Here is a 22080-nt window from a genome sequence, read left to right as displayed (position 1 = left end):
TGCTATATGAGGAATTTGATTATGCTACGTATTTCTTATGATGAAATATTGAAGAAGTGTCGACGAATATGTGTATGTATAGTAAGGTAAGGAATAATGAGTAGTGGTTAGGGACTTTGATTTGTGGAAAAGGATGTTGGAAACAAGAATCGTACTTTACACCCAGCTGCGTGACAATCGCCTGGAAGAAAGCCATTAGTGTGTGCCTTTCAGAGGCACAGGTGGGAAAAAAAAGGGAGGCCGTTATCCTCGCTATTGACATTCCTTTGTAGAAAGCAGTGCAAATACGACACACTCAAACTTGAAAACATATGATTATACTGTGGAGCCCTTAATTTATGATATTTCCTAAAATGCCTACTGAAACGATGAGAAACATTTCACGGCTATTGTCTTGCTAGTTGAGAGAAATGCCATATGGCTTGCTTTATGTATTTATTTACTCAATTTGTTTAATATTTAGTTTCTAGCTGCCCTGCAGCATTGGTTAAAATTAAATTTTATAGATGTACTAATATAAATATTTTATGCCTACAGACCCAGTAAAGAATAACTTCATGATGTACTTAAAGAAAATGAAGGAGCACAAAAAGACATTTCCCTTCACAGGAATTGCATACAGAATTTTCTTTTCAAGTACTTGGTAATTTCTTTTGTAGAATAAATTGTGATGCATCACTCTAGTGTTAAGATGTGACATAGGTATTAGACATGGCCATTTTTAGTGTAATATTTTTTCTGCTTGAACTTTGTCATGTTTAGGTATAAGTTATTTCATTTGCTGCTGCTGTTTGCCAGACATAGTGCTACTAAATTTCACTTTACATTACTCTGTTAAGCCAGTTTTACTATGAATTTATTTTTCTTGTTTGCTGCGCATTGCCTTATATTAATTGTAATATTGCATTTGCTTTGCTAATTTATGCTGCTTGCTTTGCAATTTGTATTTTTTATCATTGCTGTTTGTGTTAATTGTTTTGTGCTGCTGCATTGCCTCATTCCTTAGTTTAGCATCTGAGCTCAGTAGATTTAAGTTAGCTTAAGATGGGGTAAGCTATATGTGAGAACGAGTTGTGATAAATTGAAAGAAATGCATTCAGAAGTTATATGAAAACGATTTGGGCCAAAATGAGTATTGTACAATGAGCCATAATTATTTTGAAAGAAATATGGTTAGAATACAGAAAAGAGGTATAGATAGGACTTTTTGGGAATAATGATGAACGAAGGGAGATCTCCAAGAACAAAAAAGGTTTTGTTCGCAAAATACTGCAGTATCAAATGTTACACTGAAAACGAACCCTGTCCTTTCCATTGTGTTATCCCCCTATGTGTTTGTGTACACTTGTGTATTTGTTTTCTTCCTGTCTCTGTGCACTGTTTCATAGAATTTTTTTCTCTTCTAATTCTAAGCTACATTCACTATGATGAGGAATACTGTTATCCTCAAATATAATTGGCATTAATAATATGTTATTTACTTTGTAAAGATGTTTAGACATTATTTATTCCGTTTTGTTTTAATGCTCATGTGTGAAGTTGATGTTTCAAAAGTTATTCTGATCTTTCATGTATGTACTTATGTCATAATTCCTGTAACACTGATGTATATGTCTATTTCTATTCTTTTGTAAAGCCTGTTTTACTGCAAATGTTATATGTATTGTTATGTTCTTTAATGATGTATTTTGTACCTTTGTAATTGTATTCTCATGTTATAAAATTGTAAGTGACACCAGTTCATCAAATTAAGTAACTTGTAAGTTACATTTCACTGCACACGTTTCTGTTGGTCATAGTATATGGACAATATGTGAGAAGTAGGGACTGATAGTGTTTGCAAGTGTGTTAATAATTCATCAAGGGACTGGATAACAGCATTGCTGGTTCTAAGGAATTTCAAAAAAAATTTTCTTGTGATTGCACGAGTGGTGGTTCATGGACTTGCTATATTATCCGCAAGACTCTTCAACGGTGACTGTGCACCTGCACAGTCACAACAGATGGCTGCTGGCCATCTCTACAAGGACTACAGTGGGTCTGCATCTTCGATGACCCACCAATACCATTATTTCTAGAAGGACTACAGTGGGTCTACATGTTTGCTGACTCACCAGTACCATTATTTCTACAAGGACTGCAGTGGGTCTCCACCTCTGGTAGTGCATCGCATCATGATTCATGGACCTCCATGGAAGCTACCAGGACTACAGTGGGTCTGCTCTGTGATGACCTAACTACCAGTATTCTTCAAAACTTCGACTGACTCTGCGGTGGGTTTGCTCTGTTGTGGCCCATTACTTGTCTGCATGTCAAGAGTCAGCACTGTCTTTCCGTTGGAAGGACAACGCTACTTCTTCAAGACTGCATGGAAATCCACTACTTCCGTGTGCATTCTCTTTTACTGCTGAGACTTTGAGAAAAACACTGCAATTTTACTGTGATGAACGATCAGGATTGTCTTTATGGACTGTGAGAAAATTTTAGCTTTTGACCAACATTGTATCAATAAGTGTGTGCATTTGATATCTTTGTCATTGTAATTATGAAAAATTTTATCAAATCATTATTGGCCACTGCCCAAAACAATTTGTAAAATTTTTTGTGGGGAGCATGGGGGCTATGTAAGTAGGCTGTTTATGTTTTCTTATTGGCAACGTTACATAGCGCTCAGTATGAAAATCACTGGCTGTGCTGTGTGCAGTCTGTGGCTGGTTTGCATTGTTGTCTGCCATTGTAGTGTTGGGCAGCTGGATGTTAACAGTGCATAGCGTTGCGCAGTTGGAGGTGAGCCGGCAGCAGTGGTGGATGTGGGGAGAGAAATGACAGAGTTTTGAAATTTGTAAGACTGGATGTCATGAACTGCTATATATATTATGACTTTTAAGGTAAATACATTGTTTGTTCTCTATTAAAATCTTTCATTTGCTAACTATGCCTATCAGTAGTTAGTGCCTTCAGTAGTTTGAATCTTTTATTTAGCTGGCAGTAGTGGCGCTCGCTGTATTGCAGTAGCTTGAGTAACGAAGATTTTTGTGAGGTAAGTGATTTGTGAAAGGTATAGGTTAATGTTAGTCAGGGACATTCTTTTGTAGGGATTTTTGAAAGTCAGATTGCATTGCGCTAAAAAAATATTGTGTGTCAGTTTAAGCAGTCATGTATAATTTTTCTAAGGGGACGTTTCAATCTCACTTGCTCTCATTTCGAGGTTGCACTCCAACTAGTACCAATTACACAGTTTTTGGATTAAATGGCTGGTCTGGGATGAGGTTGCATAGCCAGTAAATAAGTACCCAACACGCCTGGTAAAAGCAGACTATATTTTTGAAGCCCTGTACATCGGTAACTTTTGCAAATCAAGCTAAATGTGCATCACATCATGATTCATGGACCTTCATGGAAGCTACCAATTCAAAATAATCATTTTTCAATGTAACTTTGATCAACTAGTGAGCACAGTGGGAGATGTGCTGCCACACAGAACTTTATAAGAGGAACACCAGGATAGTAAGGATATGGTTTAGGGCCTGGACTCACAAGATTATACACTATTATTAAATTTCCATACACAGTGGTGACCAGGAGGCAACCTGGGACTATCTGTCACAACACTGAGTACATACCCAGCAAGATAATAAGTGGAGCCCAATTTTCCAGTACCAACGCGAGGCATGATGTGATGGCATGACATAAGCTTTGTTCCTCTGATCTAATCATATCTAAATCTGTAGTTCTCAAGATTGGAAAGGTAACTTTTGAGCACCAATCAAAGTTGCTTCCTACATGGCAGTGCACAGTTATAGTGTGCAAACGTCAGATAAACTTACAGTGAACCTAACTACATCGCTGAGGTTGAATGGTCACCAACCGCTAGGTCCCACCTCAGCCAGCACCCATTACAGTCTACCAAGAACAAGGGGACACTACCCCAGTTTGTAACTTTGTAGCAAACAAACTGTGATATAAGAGATGACATTTCTCCTAACATTCACAATTTAGCAATTTTGATGAAATACACCTGCAACTCACGCATAGCCTCACTCGAAGCCGTTCTTGTACAGATTCTGCGATCAATCTGTATACAGTATTGTCCCGTTAATCCGAACTAATTGGGACCAGACCTTGTTGGATTACCGATTTGTTCGGATTAGCCGGAATTACGGTGACGAGTTTCTACAATGAAGTATACCAAGCAGATAAGTAGGTACACCATGGTAACAAATGGGAACAAGTGTGGGAACAATGGCTCACTCTCACTCCCTGCCCTTGTTATTATGTATTTTTGAGACCTTTGTAATGTCTGAGGTCAGTGCACTGCCAGTTGGCTCGCAAAGCGCTTGGCTATGTTAGTTATCGTTTGCTGGCACGCGTAACAGTTGTATTGTATTCGTTCAGGTGTAGTGGTGTACGTATTTTCGTCATGAGTAAACGGAAACAAATAACGTTAACTCTCAAAGAAAAACTGAATGCTTTGAAGCAGACAGACAATGGTGAGAACGTATATAAACTGGCAGCGGAGCTGGTTGTCGGTAAAGCACCCATTTGTGATGGGAAGAAGAATCAAGTGAAGCTTGAACAGTCCTTTGCAACGTCTTCGGGGAAAACACTCGAAATTCGGCAGACATTGAAACGGTCGCAGTACGATAATGTGTATGAATCTCTTTTCCTTTGGTTTGCGCTGGAAAGAGAAAGGGGAACTCCTTTGAGTGGAGCTCTGGTTCAGGAGAAGGCTGTTTACCTGCACAAGTTAATGAATGGTGATGAGTCTTTTAGTACAGGTATAGGTTGGTTGGATAGATTCAAAAAACGTCATGGAAGGTGTCAGCTAACAAATACTGAAGAGAAGCTATCTTCTGACCGTGATGCAGCGAAGGAATACTTGGGTGAGTTTGAAAAAATGATAAGAGAGGGAAAGTATCCTGCCCAAAAAATTTATAAACGCTGACGACACTGGCATTAATTTTAGGGCATTGCCAACAAAACGCCTGGCATCAAAAGCAGAAGACAATGCTCCTGGTTTTAAGATGTGCAAAGATCGTGTTACTTTATTAGCGTGCAGCAACGCTTCTGGTAATCACAAGCTGCCTTTAATGCTGATCGGGAAATCTGCTAGGCCCAGAGCTTTTAAAAACTGCAACATGAAGCCCCTGCCTGTATATTATAGCAACCAGAAAAAAGCATGGATGGATGGTAAGCTGTTCAAAGAATGTTTTCACGGCCAGTTTGTTCCCTCTGTTCGACGGTTTTCTAAGGAATCATTTGTATCCCCGAGCAATCCTATTGCTAGATAACGCGCCATCTCACCCCAGCACTTAGGAATTATGTGATGCAGAAATTGTGGTGAAGTTTTTGCTGCCGAATGTTACACCACTTCTACAGCCGATGGACCAAGGCGTACTACAAGCATTAAAACTGATTTACAGAAAACAATTTTTTAGAATGCCGATCCAAGATGATAGCATTCCTTTAGTGGACAAAATAAAAAAGACCAATGTGAAGGATGTTTTTTGGGCCGCTGAGGTATGGCAGATTATTTCAGAAAATACCCTGAGAAAATCGTGGAGAAAACTGTGGACATCTCTTGAATTTCAGGACAGCATAATTGAAAATGAAGAGGAAAATCTACTACAAATGATGCAGACAGTTCCTGGATGTGATGAATCTAGTGAAGGAGACGTAGATGGGTGGATGGCAGCGGATGAGGCGTGTGTGGGGAACCTTACTGACGCTGATTTAGTTGCTGCTGTGACTTAAGACCAGGAAGAAGTGGACTGCTGTGACGGAAGTGACAATGAGCCTGAAAGCGACAAAGGAGACACAGCGACGCAGCAGAAGCCCTTGACCTCGCGCTACGTTATTTGGAGCAACAGCCCACTGCTACACCTGCTGATTTGATATTTATGAGACGCTGGCGCAACTACGTCTCATATAACAGACTGTCTTCATTACGCCAAAAAACAATGACTGAGTTTTTGTCATGTAAATAGTAGGGATAAAATGTCCGCTGTATTTTAGCAAGTTTGACAGCTTTTCTTTCAATGTTATGCATTGTTTAAACCTAATGTTTTCTTGCCAATTTTTCTAATACATATTTACTGTACCGTGTAAATTAAAATAGTATGCATGTACCGCAGTTTACTGCACAGTTTTCCTACTTAGACTAACCTTTTTCATGTTTGGACTAAACGAACGTTCAGATTAGAGGGACTCTGCTGCTGTACTACACAATGTATTTTTACAGAAGGTCTACTTTGTTTCTGTTAACCTTCACGGTCACAGTTGAGTGCTTCTTTGTGTTCCTAAGGGGTGTCTTTCCACTAAAACTGTGTCTTACTTTGTAGTTTCGACACAAGTGTTGCTAGGCCAAGCTTCTAGAACATTCTATACAGCTCGTTTCAGCTTTCCTCCAGGACCCCGCGTCCCCACACTTAGCGGACTCCCGCCTCTTGCGGAGATGCCTTTTCACCTGAATGATAATGACCTGACGTGGCTGCTTCTCATTGACCCAAATTCTGATATGCTACTCGATCAAAATTCACGGAACTCTTGAACCACATGTCGGATTTAGATTCGGATTGCATCAATGAAGTGTGAAATCTACAGAGCATATTTTCTACTCTGTTCAAATACAAGCTAAGCTCTTCCACAGCTCAGGAGATTATGTAATGTTAGATTCGGAAATGACAGTGGACAGGGAGATAGCGTGTCGCTACCACGTCTAAGGTGACTATTGACCCTTGGTGTGAGGTTGGAAGAACTGAAGGTTCCAATTTTATATCTGGTTCTATGGAAAACATATCATGGTTAAGGCAAATGACAGTACAAGAAGTAGCGTCTACAATGGCCATTGTAGGTAGATACTTTGTAATAAACGATAATAATGTTGCTCGTAGTGAAGGTAATACTAAATAATGTTCAAAGGACGTTAGAGAAATAAAATCTATATCAAATGTTACAAGTCCTTGATAGTAAGTAGACTCTACCAAGTGTTAACATGAAAGTGTTGCCTGACATGGTACTGGCTAAATGTACTTGCTACCAACGACTTGCAACATTTGACGTACATTTTATTTCCCTAATTGCCATGGAAGATTATACGATATTACCTTCATTATCAGTAACTTTGTTATCGATTATGACCAAGTGCCTACCTATAATAGTCGTTGCAGATACTGCTGTTCGTACTAATGTGATTTGAAAATCGCAGTTCAGATCTACCGAAACTAGTCATCACTGTACAAATAAGTGCCTCTCCCTGAAGCCCTTTTTGGCGTGTTGCAAGCCATACCTTACAAAATTTGCTACCGTGTAATAAAAATTAATGAATTCCAAGAAATAGTGAAAGGCAAGGGTGGCAGATTTGAAAGAATATGGGAAAAAGTTATTCATGGACAACATATGGATGAACCAGAAGGTAGGTTTCAGCAGCTACATTTCCAGAAGGCGTTCCCCACCAGTGACCTCTAAGCAAATCACGTGTCTATAAAGTATCGTCTCAGTTGCACGACTTGATTCGTGATTTCCTATCAGGAAGGACAGAGTTCGTAGTAACTGACGCAAAGTGATCGAGTTAACCAGCAGTAACATCTGGCGTTCCCAGGAAGTGTTATAGGCCTTCCGCTGTTTCTAATCGACATAAAAGAATTAGAAGACAATCTGGGTAGCCCTCTCAGATTGTTTGCAGATGATGTAGTTCTGTACCGTCTGTATTCTTCGTAAGAACGATCCTGATGTAAACAAACCCATGAGAGGTAGCAATTCTACCACTTTTTCGCAGGCGTTGTTACGCCATTGGAAGCAGACCTTCATCGTGTATTAGATATTATGTATTATACTACCGCTAATGAAACTTTGAGACACTCTAAAGCATTAACAGACAACAATGGTACTGCTGATCGGCAGCTAAATGCTTACGCTATGTATTTATTATTTCAAATCTCTGTGTACAGTCGCTTCCTCTGACCAGTTCCGTGCACGACTGTATGACTAGTTCCGATCGGTAGATTACGGCTTGGTTCGTAAATACTCTCTCAATTTCTTCTTTGAACGTAAAATTCCGAAACTCTTAAGTTTTCAACTTGTTTATAATAAATTTGAGAAAGATGATTTACTATCATTATAAAAATATTACCAAATCCACACAACTGTGGTAGGGTAGTGAAAATACTGAGTTGTACACGCAAGGTTATGGGTTCCACTCCACTCTAAATTAATTTTTTTGAATGTTAATCGAAATGACATCATGTGTTGTACACCTAAGAGTAAATGGAGTGTGCGGAGGAAAATCGACCTTTGAGTGTGACTATGCAGTGCCCACCATTCCTCAGTTCTTCAGCGGTGGTCCTCCCGTACAGGAGCGTTTAATTATGGACTTCATTCTGAAGAAACATCCTGAGGGTACGAGGACGCAAAGAACCTCTCCCATTGTGAGTATTGAAGAAAATGGCGGAAATGTTCGCCCCCCCCCCCTCCCAAACTCTTCTTAACAATCACATCAGCAGTTATTGTGACGCTTCATACTTGTTCGTGTTTCCTATGTGTACGGTGAACATGGCTGAAACTGTGTCGTGCTCTTTTGAAGAGGAACATCGTTAAACAGTGGTGAAAAACTGATAGTTCTGAATGTTTTTTGAAAAGTTATCCTAAAAACATCCATCGCTACTGGCAAAGGAAGTCCTAGCCATAACATCCGAGTTCATCCATGCTTCTATGACAAGTGTAATGTGAGCGCATAGAGACAGACGCAGTGCGGACAGTCATGATAACTTCAGTCGGGTGTTTAGGAAAATTGATGTATTTTTTCAAAATGCTGTGCAGTCAAATGTGGAGGCATTCGTCATCAGGAACAAAGTGCCTACAATAAACTTCAAGAGATAAATAATGACTATGGCTTGCCTACTTTTAAAAGAATGGCTTTTAGAAACTGATAAAAGATATTGGTTTTCAGTTCAAAAAACGAAACGAAATAGCATAATTACACATAGAGATGGTATTCCTTTGCGGAGAAGTCGTTGTCTCCGGCACATTTAACAGTTTAAACGCTATAAACCGAAGATTTATTACTCTGACAAAATATGAGTTAACCCAGGTCATGTGACACAAGAAGCATGTGCTGATAATACAGTGACCGGTAAGAAAAAGCTTTTGTTACAGTTGTATTACAGCAGTTAAAAAATGCGACTGAAAAGGGAAAGATGCTAATTGTAGTGCATATAGGAAGCAACTGTTGTTTTGTGGAAGGTGCTGAATAGATATTTTAATAAAAAAAGACTCTAGATTATTATGAAGACATGAATGGTGAAGTGTTCCTAAAAGATAGAGTCCAACAGTGTTATAATTATGGACACTGCTTCTTATCATAGTATTAAGGTTGAGCGTAGGTCACAAAAATCGTGGAGGAAAAAAGACATTGTACATTGGCTGATGGAAAAGGCAGCACATGTCGACCCTACTGCCGTTTAGGTCACAAATATCATGGGCGGCGAGAGACATTGTAAATTGGTTGATGGTAAAGGGAGGACATGTCGATCCTTCTGCGATTAAGCTTGAATCACTGAAACAGATTGAAGCTTACGTTTTACATCAGTCCATTATTGCTCAAACGGCGCAGTCTGCGGGCCTCATTGTCGTCAGGTTACCGTCGTACCACTGCAACTTGAACTCCACAGAGATTATTTGGAGCCAGCTTATTGGATCCGTCATAAAAAGTAATACGACTTCCAAGCTACCAGAAGTGCTTCAGTTGATGCACGAATCTCTGTCGCACCTCACTGCCGAACGCTGGTGGGATGCAGAACAACACGTAACAAAGAAAAAGAGGACGAAAAGTGGTATCATAGATCGTGTTGTTGTCGGCTACTCACCAGTGTTGAAGATGGCAGTTCCACTGATGACCTATCTTCTTCATATTCAGATTCAGAGATGGAAGGAGTTCAGAGGACACTGAGGTCAGTAATACTTTAAGTGGTTTCAGTATTCCACTATACAGCAAAAGGTCTGCAATACTCTCATAAAAACACGACTTGCTCTCATAGATAAATTATACTGCGTTTGCGCAAGTATTTTTATGCTCTTTTTCAAAGCTAAAATATAGTTCCAAACTGTCCCTTTAAGAAGCGTATTAGCAGAGTGTTATTGTATATTAACATCTTTTAAAATTTAAATAGCGTTTCAAGTTTTATTATTTGTCCACTGTTTGGCGATTTTATTAATTATCTTCAGGTGAAATATTCGGTCTCATCTGATTTCAAATGTTTTATTTTAATACTTTTGACGTAAATGATATCAGTGTATCAACATTTTCAAATACCTGTCGGTGAGAAGTGTTAAAATAAAGCAATTGGAAACCTGTTAAACGAGACATTATTAACATTCAGCTGTGGAATGTCGAACAGAAACGAATAAGCTTCCACATGATTATCTACAGTTGTTCACATCACTGCGGTCTTGATGGGACGGCTTCCCTGTTAAAAATGCGCTGGCCGAAGTGTCGTGTGGCCAAGCTACGCTGCCGCATAAGACGTTAGGTTATTATTGTTCCCCACTATACACAGCTGAAGCCCTGTGGGAAATAAAATTCACTGTAGTAATAACTAACGCAGAAGGCTACACAACGTAATGTTTACATCAGCATTGCTCATACGATCAACTATATATTAAAGTCATTAGAAGACCAAAAGCAAATACAAAATCATCTAGACAAGATATACTGTATGTATTGTGCAAAAAGTGGCAATTATAGGGGGGTTGTTTGTGTTGTTACCCCGGATGATAATCAGACGAAATATTGTCAGGATTTGTAAGCAGTGGGTCCTTGAGGTACGGCAATACGCAAACACCGAGAAGTAAGTTTAAACAGGTTTATTAACAAAGGCTGATTATAAAACACGCACGCTATGCGCTCCCATCAGCATTGTGTCTGACATCCTAATTACGGTCGTATCGAAAGGCTCCGTGGTGAGCTAAGAAAAGAGACATATTCGTACCCGGGGGCACGCTAGTTAATATGGCACGCTGTGGACGGCGGCCAGTGGGTAACTACTGCGTCGCACTGCAGCTGGATACATGTGTACTGACCAAGCAAATTGTCAGCATTCTAGACAGGACAATAGGTGGCTCAAAACGACCTCCTGGGCGTTATGAATCTATTTCGCCATTTGTGGCATCAGAAGGCATTGCAACATGAAGTTCATTTGCAGACACAGTAACGTTCGGTACAGAGAAGCGTGCCTTCAGGATGACATTTTCATACATGACAAATGCTGTTGACAAAACACAAATTAATGAAAGCAGTAAAAACACAATACTGACTATCAAGTATGCATTAACATTACTGGATGAATCGAAGGATTTAATTCTATTTGCTGCTTCAATGAAATTGTCATATGATGACATGTTGGAGACCGTGGTTGTTTTTGAAGACAAATGTTGATCGTGTTAGGACAGCAACCAGCCACAAATTTACTTTGAGTTCCTTTATTCAAAGGAAACCGTTACTGGTTTCGAATCGTTGCGATTCATCATCAGACGGTTTACACGCTTTCTTTCTACATTTGGTGTGTTTTTTACAGATTAATTGTCCTAAAATATAAATAAAACACAATTACAAACATGCCACACACAGATGGTTGCGTTGCAGATTTTCGTTGCATGTGACTTACGTGAAACGTCGGTTTCGAGTGACTGTTTCTATAACGTTCATCCAATCGATGTAAATGCATTCCCACTGCATCCTCGTTGTTGCACACGTAATAGTTCTCACTGTACACTTTAGATTTGTCACTGAGTTCATTCCAACCACGCACCACATGTTTTGGTACATACAAAGAGCTTACAAACATATGGGTGTCACAGATGCTATGATATATCGTAACATTTGACGATGATGTCCTATGTTTGGAAAGGATCATATTTTCTTTTACAAAACTGTAATGTCTTTTACATTAGTGTAGAGAGATTGATTTATATATATATATATATATATATATATATATATATATATATATATATATATATATATATATATATAAATCTGTTATTGCTAATTTTATTATAAAGTTTTTTATATATCTTTAGAGCTGTATAGCTAAAATAGTACATTATTTTATTACATCTGGCAGCATGAGAATTATAGTAACATATAAATTTTCTACTTGATCTGCAGATAGGTGTATTAATATTATTTGCTTTGGAGGCTGGAAAGTAATTTTTGGAAAATTTTGAGGAAAGGGGCGTTAGCCAACTCTGTTTGTTCGTTAAGGATATAGTCTGGGGTGCTGTTTTTGTGTGTGTGTATTTCTAATTCTTCTAATATATTCATAGTGGCCCCTTTTTCTGTTAGATGTAAAATCTTTAAGTTGTCCTCAATGTTACCCACTGAATGGTTTTCTTCAGCAATATGGGCTGCAAATGCTGATTTGTTCAAGTTACCAAGTCTTAGGGCGTCAATATGTTCTTTATATCTAATTTCAAAACTTCTGCCTGTCTGTCCAATGTAGAATTTTGGGCATGTATCACACTTAAGTTTGTATATTCCTGATTTATGGTAGGGACTCTTGGAGGTGTTTACATCATCTATCATTTTTTGTTGTAATTTATTTTTTGTGGAAAAGCTGATTCTGATATTTTTCTTCTTTTTAAATAAGTTTTCTATTTGGTATGAAAGTGGGTCTATGTATGGGAGAGTAGCATATTTAGGTTTGGCTTCAGTGGCACACTGATTTGGCTTGAAGTGACTGCTGTGAAGTGGATCTGTGGGTTTTGTCTGCATTTTGTTGTGGAGTTTTTCTATTATTGTGGGTTTATATTCATTATTATGAGCAACTGTTTTAATTATATTGATTTCATTTTGTTGGTCTGTGTCACTCATTGGTACTTTTTTAATTCGGTGTAGCATTGTTATGAAATATGCCATTTTTGTTGGTGGGAGTGGCAAGATGAGTTGCTAATACTGACATCTGTGATGGTAGGTTTTCTGTAAATACTGAATTGATGTTTATTGTTACTATTGCAAATTTTCAGGTCAAGAAAGTTAATGCTTTTATTAGTTTCATGTTCAACTGTGAATTTAATATTTTTGTGCATTTTGCTAAGATCTGCTGCTAATGTATCATTTCATTGCTTGTACCATCAAAAAGCAGTATTGTATCATCAACATATCTTCTGTAGTATGTTATTTTGTTTGAGATGTGCTGGTTGGCAGAAAAGAATTTTTGTTCTATATGGTTGATGTAAATGTCAGCCAATATCCCAGCTAAGCTACTTCCCATTGCCAAACCATCATGTTGTTGGTACAGTTTGTTGTCGAAGCTAAAGTAATTATGGTCTAGAATAAGTGAAAGTATTTCTATGAGTTCACAGATCTCTGCAACACTAATTTTCTTATATTTAAGCAGATTGTTTCTTCTAATGTTAATAGTCTCTTTTACAGTGATGTTCGTGTACAGGTTGACTATGTCTAGTGATGCTAATTTAGCTGTTGGTGGGATGTGGATGTCTTTAATTAAACTTATGAGTTCATGTGTGTTATGTATGGTGTAGTTATTTTCAAATGTATAGTATTTGGTAATGAGGTCTTTTAATTTACGGCTTATGAAGCATGCAGGGCTGTTTCTTGAGTTAACAATCGGGCCAATGGGACAATTTTCTTTATGAACCTTTGGCTGTGCACGCAGTTTTGGTGCTGAGGGATTCATTGTTATGCAGTTACGTATTTCATATTTGTTCAGTAAAAAGTTACAGTTTTGTAGTAGCTTTCGGAGTTTAGTTTGGAATTTTACTGTAGGATCCGTCTTTATTTCAGTAATATTGTTGCTATGGAAAAATTGCATGGTTTTCTCTACATATTCCCTTTCATGCATTATGATTAAAGAATTTCCTTTGTCAGCTTTTACTATGAGTGCTTTACTTTCAGACAGTTTGCTATTAATATTTTTCAAATCTTTAAGTTCAGTGTTTTTGCGGGTATTATTTGTTTGAAGTTGTTTCATTATCAGTTTATTTGTCTTGTATGCAACTGCATTTTTCTCACATGTGTCTAGTTTTGCTGTGTCACAAGCAAGTTTTGTGCAGGCTATGAGGTTTTTAACACTGTGATTATTGAGATTTGTTCCAATATTATGTTTCAGACCTTTATTTAACAAAGTGAGTTCACTGCTGCTAAATTGGATATCAGTTGTATTAATGACTCTATCAAAAAATTTGTGTTGGCTTAGCTGTTTGTTATTATCAAACTCTGGATTGTTCATAGATTTTAAGGCTTCAATTTTCTTTTTGTGTTTGGATAGGATTATCTTTTGTTCTTTGTCTACTTTATCGTCTATGTGCTGTAGGATGTGCGAGAATTGTAAAGGTGAGAGGCTGTGTCCTAGCTGCAGATGCAAGTTGTACATGACATTGTTTAAGTGTTCTTTTTTCTTGAATTGCATTTTAATCTCTGTTTTTAACCAGATATTTTCACATTTTTGCTTAGCAAATCTGGCAGCTTTAGTTTTGCAAGTTAATTTTGACTTTGACATATTTTGGGACTATTTTAAGTGACATACACTCTTTGTTGAATTTAATGTTAAGAGACGTTTTCATTAGGTTAATTTTATGTTTCTTGAAAGCATGTATATTTCTCATTACCTGGCGAGGTAAGCTTAATGCAATTTTGTCATATGATGACATGTTGGAGACCATGGCTGTTTTTGAAGACACATTAACTTTCTTGACCTGAAAATTTGCAATAGTAACAATAAACATCAATTCAGTATTTACAGAAAACCTACCACCACAGATGTCAGTATTAGCAACTCATCTTGCCACCCCCACCAACAAAAAATGGCATATTTCATAACAATGCTACACCGAATTAAAAAAGTACCAATGAGTGACACAGACCAACAAAATGAAATCAATATAATTAAAACAGTTGCTCATAATAATGAATATAAGCCCACAATAATAGAAAAACTCCACAACAAAATGCAGACAAAACCCACAGATCCACTTCACAGCAGTCACTTCAAGCCAAATCAGTGTGCCACTGAAGCCAAACCTAAATATGCTACTCTCCCATACATAGGCCCACTTTCATACCAAATAGCAAACTTATTTAAAAAGAAGAAAAATATCAGAATCAGCTTTTCCACAAAAAATAAATTACAACAAAAAATGATACATGATGTAAACACCGCCAAGAGTCCCTACCGTAAATCAGGAATATACAAACTTAAGTGTGATACATGCCCAAAATTCTACATTGGACAGACAGGCAGAAGTTTTGAAATTAGATATAAAGAACATATTGACGCCCTAAGACTTGGTAACTTGAACAAATCAGCATTTGCAGCCCATATTGCTGAAGAAAACCATTCAGTGGGTAACATTGAGGACAACTTAAAGATTTTACATCTAACAGAAAAAGGGGCCAATGAAGTTTAAGTCATTATTGGAAGAGATTACATTTTCATAGATGTCCTAAATTAAATTACTGTCTTCAGCGAACTTGATAAGGAATGCTTTCCATATGGTAATATGTATGAATCATTGTAATAAATAGATAACATTCTCGTTAATGGCAAATGTCCAGTTGTATGAAAAATAGTTGTTAATACACTAGGCATATCAAATAGTTCACATTATAAATCATAAAATGTGGCATTCAAGATTAATCCAATATTATTCAGTCTGAGTGTAAAGGGTAGCTCAGGTGTATCAAAGTTTTTAGATGTAAATGTGACATCAAGGGTGGAGTTAAATGAGAAAATTATACCTTCAGAACATAGTTTAAGAAATGAATGATAAAGATGGCTTCAAATGGTTCAAATTGCTCTGAGCACTATGGGACTACACATCTGAGGTCATCAGTCCCTTAGAACTTAGAACTACTTAAACCTAACTAACCTAAGGACATCACACACATCCATGCCCGAGGCTGGATTCGAACCTGCGACCGTAGCGGTCGCACGGTTCCAGACTGAAGCGCCTAGTATCGCTCGGCCACTCCGGCTGGCGGGTGATAAAGATGCATTAAAATTCTAGGCTAATCTCTTGGTTGATGATTCATAAACAATCCTTTCTCACAGCTGTACACTCTACTATCTACACAACATATCTTCGATCCTTGCTGATCAGTAGATAATCATTCAGTACGTACTTTACGTGAATACCTGCCTGTCTCCATTTCACAAGGTAAATATAAATCTTGTTGTTGTTGTGGCCTTCAGTCCTGAGACTGGTTTGATGCAGCTTTCCATGCTACTCTATCCTGTGCAAGCCTCTTCATCTTCCAGTACCTACTGCAACCTACACCCTTTTGAATCTGTTTAGTGTACTGATCTCTTGGTCTCCCTCTGGTATTTTTACCCTCCACGCTGCCCTCCAGTACTAATTTGGTGATCCCTCGATGACTCAGAAAATGTTCTACCAACCGATCCCTTCTTCTAGTCAAGTTGTGCCACAAACTCCTCTTCTCCCCAATCCTATTCAATACCTCCTCATTAGTTATGTGATCTGCCCATCTAATCTTCAGCATTCTTCTGTAGCACCACATTTCATAAGCTTCTATTCTCTTCTTGTCCAAACTAGTTATCGTCCATGTTTCACTTCCATACATGGCCACACTCCATACAAATACTTTGAGAAATGACTTCCTGAACTTAAATCTATATTTGATGTTAACAAATTTCTCTTCTTCAGAAATGCTTTCCTTGCCATTGCCAGTCTACATTTTATATCCTCTCTACTTCGACCATCATCAGTTATTTGGTTCCCCAAATAGCAAAACTCCTTTACAACTTTAAGTATCTCATTTCCTAATCTAATTCTCTCAGCATCACCCGACTTAATTCGACTACATTCCATTATCCTCTGTTTGCTTCTCTTGAAGTTCATCTTATACCCTCCTTTCAAGACACTATCCATTCCGTTCAACTGCTCTTCCAAGTCCTTTGCTGTCTCTGACAGAATTACAATGTCATCGGCAAACCTCAAAGTTTTTATTTCTTCTCCATGGATTTTAATACCTACACCGAATTTTTCTTTTGTTTCTTTCACTGCTTGCTCAATATAAAGATGGAATAACGTCGGGGATAGGCTACAAACCTGTCTTACTCCCTTCCCGACCACTGCTTCCCTTTCATGCCCCTCAACTCTTATAACCGCCATCTGCTTTCTGTACAAATTGTAAATAGCCTTTCGCTCCCTGTATTTTACCCCTGCCACTTTTAGAATTTGAAAGAGAGTATTCCACTCAACATTGTCAAAAGCTTTCTCTAAGTCTACAAATGCTAGAAACGTAGGTTTGCCTTTCCTTACTCTAGCTTCCAAGATAAGTCGAAGGGTCAGTATTGCCTCACGTGTTCCAACATTTCTACGGAATCCGAACTGATCTTCCCCCAGGTCGGCTTCTACCAGTTTTTCCATTCGTCTGTAAACAATTCGCATTAGTATTTTGGAGCTGTGACTTATTAATATTATACACTCCTGGAAATGGAAAAAAGAACACATTGACACCGGTGTGTCAGACCCACCATACTTGCTCCGGACACTGCGAGAGGGCTATACAAGCAATGATCACACGCACAGCACAGCGGACACACCAGGAACCGCGGTGTTGGCCGTCGAATGGCGCTAGCTGCGCAGCATTTGTGCACCGCCGCCGTCAGTGTCAGCCAGTTTGCCGTGGCATACGGAGCTCCATCGCAGTCTTTAACACTGGTAGCATGCCGCGACAGCGTGGACGTGAACCGTATGTGCAGTTGACGGACTTTGAGCGAGGGCGTATAGTGGGCATGCGGGAGGCCGGGTGGACGTACCGCCGAATTGCTCAACACGTGGGGCGTGAGGTCTCCACAGTACATCGATGTTGTCGCCAGTGGTCGGCGGAAGGTGCACGTGCCCGTCCACCTGGGACCGGACCGCAGCAATGCACGGATGCACGCCAAGACCGTAGGATCCTACGCAGTGCCGTAGGGGACCGCACCGCCACTTCCCAGCAAATTAGGGACACTGTTGCTCCTGGGGTATCGGCGAGGACCATTCGCAACCGGCTCCATGAAGCTGGGCTACGGTCCCGCACACCGTTAGGCCGTCTTCCGCTCACGCCCCAACATGGTGCAGCCCGCCTCCAGTGGTGTCGCGACAGGCGTGAATGGAGGGACGAATGGAGACGTGTCGTCTTCAGCGATGAGAGTCGCTTCTGCCTTGGTGCCAATGATGGTCGTATGCGTGTTTGGCGCCGTGCAGGTGAGCGCCACAATCAGGACTGCATACGACCGAGGCACACAGGGCCAACACCCGGCATCATGGTGTGGGGAGCGATCTCCTACACTGGCCGTACACCACTGGTGATCGTCGAGGGGACACTCAATAGTGCACGGTACATCCAAACCGTCATCGAACCCATCGTTCTACCATTCCTAGACCGGCAAGGGAACTTGCTGTTCCAACAGGACAATGCACGTCCGCATGTATCCCGTGCCACCCAACGTGCTCTAGAAGGTGTAAGTCAACTACTCTGGCCAGCAAGATCTCCGGATCTGTCCCCCATTGAGCATGTTTGGGACTGGATGAAGCGTCGTCTCACGCGGTCTGCACGTCCAGCACGAACGCTGCTCCAACTGAGGCGCCAGGTGGAAATGGCGTGGCAAGCCGTTCCACAGGACTACATCCAGCATCTCTACGATCGTCTCCATGGGAGAATAGCAGCCTGCATTGCTGCGAAAGGTGGATATACACTGTACTAGTGCCGACATTGTGCATGCTCTGTTGCCTGTGTCTATGTGCCTGTGGTTCTGTCAGTGTGATCATGTGATGTATCTGACCCCAGGAATGTGTCAATAAAGTTTCCCCTTCCTGGGACAATGAATTCACGGTGTTCGTATTTCAATTTCCAGGAGTGTAGTTCGGTAATTTTCACATCTGTCAACACCTGCTTTCTTTGGGATTGGAATTATTATGTTCTTCTTGAAGTCTGAGGGAATTTCGCCTGTCTCATACATCCTGCTCACCAGATGCTAGAGATTTGTCAGGACTGGCTCTCCCAAGGCTATCAGTAGTTCTAACGGAATGTTGTCTACTCCCAGGGCCTTGTTTCGACTTAGGTCTTTCAGTGTTCTGTCAAACTCTTCGCGCAGTATCATATCTCCCATTTCATCTTCATCTACCTCCTCTTCCATTTCCATAATATTGTCCTCAAGAACATCGCCCCTGTATAGACCCACTATATATTCCTTCCACCTTTCTGCTTTCCCTTCTTTGCTTAGAACTGGGTTTCCATCTGAGCTCTTGATATTCATGCAAGTGGTTCTCTTTCTCCAAAGGTCTCTTTAATTTTCCTGTAGGCAGTATCTATCTTACCCCTCATGAGATAAGCCTCTACATCCTTACATTTGTCCTCTAGCCATCCCTGCTTAGCCATTTTGTACTTCCTGTCGATCTCAATTTTGAGACGTTTGTATTCCTTTTTGCCTGCTTCATTCACTGCATTTTTATATTTTCTCCTTTCATCAATTAAATTCAATATTTCTTCTGTTACCCAAGGATTTCTACTAGCCCTCGTCTTTTTACCTACTTGATCCTCTGCTGCCTTCACTACTTCATCCCTCAAAGCTACCCATTCTTCTTCTACTGTATTTCTTTCCCCCATTCCTGTCAATTGTTCCATTATGCTCTCCTGAAACTCTGTACAACCTCTGGTTCTTTCAGTTTATCCAGGTACCATCTCCTTAAATTCCCACCTTTTTCATCAGTGTTAATCTACAGTTCATAACCAATAGATTGTGGTCAGAGTTCACATCTGCCCCTGGAAATGTCTTACAATTTAAAACCTGGTTCCTAAATCTCTGTCTTACCATTATATAATCTTTCTGAAACCTGTCGTTATTTCCAGGGTTCTTCCATGTATACAACCTTCTTTCATGTTTCTTGAATCAAGTGTTAGCTATGATTAAGTTGTGCTCTGTGCAAAATTCTGCCAAGCGGGTTCCTCTTTCATTTCTTAGCCCCAATCCATATTCACCTACTACGTTTCCCTCTCTCCCTTTTCCTACTACCGAATTCCAGTCACCCATCACTATTAAATTTTAGTCTCCCTTCATTATATGAATAATTTATTTTATTTCATCATACATTTCTTCAATTTCTTCGTCATCTGCAGAGCTAGTTGGCATATAAACTTGTACTACTGTAGTAGGCGTGGGCTTCGTGTCTATCTTGGCGACAATAATGCGTTCACTATGCTGTTTGTAGTAGTTTACCCGCACTCCTATTTTCCTATTCGTTATGAAAGCTACTCCTGCATTACCCCTATTTGATTTTGTATTTATGATCCTGTATTCGCCTGACCAAAAGTCTTGTTCCTCCTGCCACCAAACTTCACTAATTCCCACTCTATCTAATTTTTAACCTATCCATTTCCCTTTTTAAATTTTCTAACCTACCTGCCCTATTAAGGGATCTGACATTCCACGCTCCGATCCATAGAATGCCAGTTTTCTTTCTTCTGATAACGACGTCCTCTTGAATAGTCCCCGCCCGGAGATCCGAATGGGGGACTATTTTACCTCTGGAATATTTTACCTAAGAGGACGCCATCATCATTTAACCATACAGTAAAGCTGCATGCCCTCGGGAAAAATTACGGCTGTAGTTTCCCCTTGCTTTCAGCCGTTCGCAGTACCACAACAGTAATGTCGTTTTGGTTAATGTTACAAGGCCAGATCAGTCAATCACCCAGACTGTTGCCCCTTCAACTACTGAAAAGACTGCTGCCCCTCTTCAGGAACCATGCCTCTCAACAGATACCCGTCCATTGTGGTTGCACCTATGGTACGGCTATCTGTATCGTTGAGGCACGCAAGCCTCCCCACCAACGGCAAGGTCCATAGTTCAGGGGGGGGGGGGTTTATCTTGTAGTAATCGTATAAATTATAGATTGCATCTAGCTTTCGCTCAATTGATAGTAGGATCTGTAAAAATTGTTCTGGATGTAGTAGTAAACTGCTCAAACAATCATTTGAACTACTTTCTAAGGCTGTTCTTAAGTTAAGGGCATCAATTCTAGCATTTGATAAACTATCAGTAATCCTTAACAAAAGAGTGTTTAAATCGAAGTGTGCACTCAGAGCATTGAATCCTTGGAATAGTTCTTGGATATTTGCGTTCGTTTCATTATGTATTACATGGAAATGTGAGATAAATTGCTTTACAATCTGTTCAATGAAAACTGTGTGGTTAGTAATGGTTCTTTGCATATTCCTTAATATGATAATTTCGTTGAAGAGGTTAGTTGAATCTGTACTGAACTGTTGTTCAAGAGCTAATATTTTGCCTTCAACTTCCAGTAGATCATAACTAGTTAAAGTACCAAAATCAAACCAGGCACGTTTATGCCTAATTAAAGTTTTGTGTGGCAAAGGCTTTAAAAAACAGTAAATGCATTTTTCATAATTAGCAAATGTAGACTCTAACTGCATTTTGGCTGTGATACAGTTATTATACCAAGATGTACCCATTTCCAAAATTGTATCATTAACCTTAACAGAACGAATTAGATCAATTTCCTTCTTTACAGAACTGATCTTTTGCTGGATTTCGCTCAGATTGTACTTGAGTACAAGTTTTTCATTACTTGTTGAAACTACCATGTCTCATCGTGGTTCAAACAAAACACCTGTACTCTGTGGCACTATTACCACAGCAGTAGTAGAATACGCTATTATAGCAAACATTAGAATAAAAATGAACATGGTTAATTAGTTCTAAATACTAGAGTTAACAATGAACATAAAATAAAAGAGTTTCTTATGGTAGCCTGTGGAACAAAAGGGTTAGTTTCACTTGTGCACTTGTGCAATAGCTTCAATACTAAATTTCCACAACACATTCACGTAAGCACACGGCTGAAATAAACATATGCATTGCACTCTCACACCCTACACATGTTTATGCAGATTGTAGGGGTGTCTGGAACAGGGTCGCTTAGAATGTGGCGATGCCTCGGCCTCGAAGTCTGGACTACGACCTCGCGATTCTCGCGTCCTGGGTTCGAACACAGCAGGTCTGCCTCTCGGTCGGTCCTCGTCGTCTTGCGATACT

This window comes from Schistocerca serialis, chromosome 1 (genome assembly GCF_023864345.2).
Source record: "Schistocerca serialis cubense isolate TAMUIC-IGC-003099 chromosome 1, iqSchSeri2.2, whole genome shotgun sequence".
Taxonomy (NCBI): Eukaryota; Metazoa; Arthropoda; class Insecta; order Orthoptera; family Acrididae; genus Schistocerca; species Schistocerca serialis.
The sequence above is the reverse complement of the archived record's forward strand: the minus strand, read 5'-3'. Positions refer to the sequence as shown.